This window comes from Elephas maximus, chromosome 1, assembly GCF_024166365.1.
Source record: "Elephas maximus indicus isolate mEleMax1 chromosome 1, mEleMax1 primary haplotype, whole genome shotgun sequence".
Classification (NCBI taxonomy): domain Eukaryota; kingdom Metazoa; phylum Chordata; class Mammalia; order Proboscidea; family Elephantidae; genus Elephas; species Elephas maximus.
The window spans coordinates 100701116-100703226 of NC_064819.1; positions in this window are offsets into that span (position 1 = coordinate 100701116).

A 2111-nucleotide genomic window follows, 5' to 3' on the forward strand; every position below is an offset into this window, starting at 1 on the left:
CGGGGGCAAGGTAGGTTTTAAAGGGAAAATCAAGGAAGGCCTCACGGAGAAGTCAATGTTTGAAACAACAACCTCAAAGAAGTAAGGGAGGCTCTAAATCATAGATGAGAAGTTTGGGGTGGTGGGGGGCAGAGAGGCTAAACCAACAGGAATGGAATGACTAGAATGGAAATGAGAATGCTGCCACAAACTAAAAAATGTTACCAATGTCACTGAACACTGTGTGTAGGAATTGTTGAATGGGAACCTGTTATGCCGGGTATACTTTCATCAGATATATAAGCGCCCGGCTTCTAATCAAAAGATTGGCGGTTTGAGTCTACTCAGAGGTGCTTTGGAAGAAAGGCCTGGCAATTTGCTCCCCAAAAAATCAGCCCTTGAAAATCCCATGAAGCGCAGTTCCACTCTGACACCCATGGGGTTACCACAAGTCGAAATCAACTTGAAGGTAACTGATTTCCTCCTGTAGATGGATTTGTAGCCCTGGGCAGGACGAGATTCCTGAGGGCGTGAATGACACAGGAGAAGAAAGAGGTCCAAGGACCGAACCCGGCACACCCGTTGACCTGCAGTTACAAGTCTGAGAATTTACCCCAAGGAGATAGCCAGGCCAGTAAGACAGGTTGTTCACCACACTTCGTTTCAAAACCAAACCAAACCCAGTGCCGTCGAGTCGATTCCGACTCAGAGAGAGTAGAGTAGAACTGAGTACTGAGTAGAGTACACAGAGTAGAAGTGCCCCATAGAGTTTCCAAGGAGCACCTGGCGAATTGGAACTGCGGACCCTTTGGTGAGCAGCCGTAGTAGCACTTAACCACTACGGCACCAGGGATTCCGTACTTTGTTTACAACACCCAAATTAAAAACTCCATAAATATCCAGCAAAAGAAACCCGAAACAAACCCATTGCCGTTGAATCCATTCCAACTCATAGAGAGCCTACAGGAGAGAGTAGAGCTGCCCCATAGTGTTTCCAAGGAGCAGCTGGTAGATTCGAACTGCCAACCTTTTTGGTTAGCAGCCAAGCTCTTAACCAAGAAGACTCATTAAATAAACGTAACCCATCAAGAGGGAGGTTTTTAGATAAACTCTGATGCCTCTGTGCGGTGGAAAACTATGCACTTTTCCACGGGAAGACTTATCAAACCACCACCCCCCCCCAAAAAATCAAACCAAACTCATTGCCGTCCAGTCGATTCCGACTCACAGCGACCCTATAGGATGGAGTAGAACTGCCCCATAGGGTTTCCAAGGCTGCAGTCTTCACGGAAGTAACTGCCACATCTTTCTCCACGGAGTGGCTGGTGGATTCGAACCACCGACCTCTCAGTTAGCAGCTGAGCACTTAACCCCTGCTCCACCAGGGCTCCTCGAGAAGGCTTAGATGATAATATATGGACACTGACAGATGTCAATTAAATAAATAGGTATCGAGTGAATAATAACTACAGAAGGAGCTGATATTTTTTAATCACTCACTGTCAAAACAAAACCAAACCAGATGCTACAGAGTCGGCTCCAACTCATGGCGACCCCGTGTGTGTCTGACTAGAACTGTGCTCCACACGGTTTTCAGGGGCTGATTTTGGGGAAGCAGATTGCCAGGCCTTTCTGCTGAGGTGCCTCTGAGTGGGCTCAAACCACCACCCTTTAAGTCAGCAACTGAAAGCATTCTGTTTGCACCACCTAGGTCTTCTTTATAAAGATTATTTCATTTCATCTTTAATAGTGTTAGAAATAGATACTACGTTATGATCCTCATTTTATGGATGAAGAAACACACACGAAAGTTGAGTAACTTGCTTGTGGTCACATAACTTGGGGCAGAAGAGACAGCATTCCTAACCACTGTGCTGTGGAAGGGTCCAGTCCTGCTTGTATAAAAAATTTTTATACAAGATACACAACAAACTTTAGGAGTAGTTGTTTTACTTCTTTAGATGCTTCTATAATGTTTGAATTTTTTTCAGTATCATGTATTACCTCTAAAATCACAAGAACGAGAGTGTTTTTCTCACATTAAGGGGAAAATACAAGATTGAGAAGGATTCCAAGAGAGAACAGAGTGAGAGGAGGAGTGGGGTAGGAAAAACATGGATATGAATGGGGGC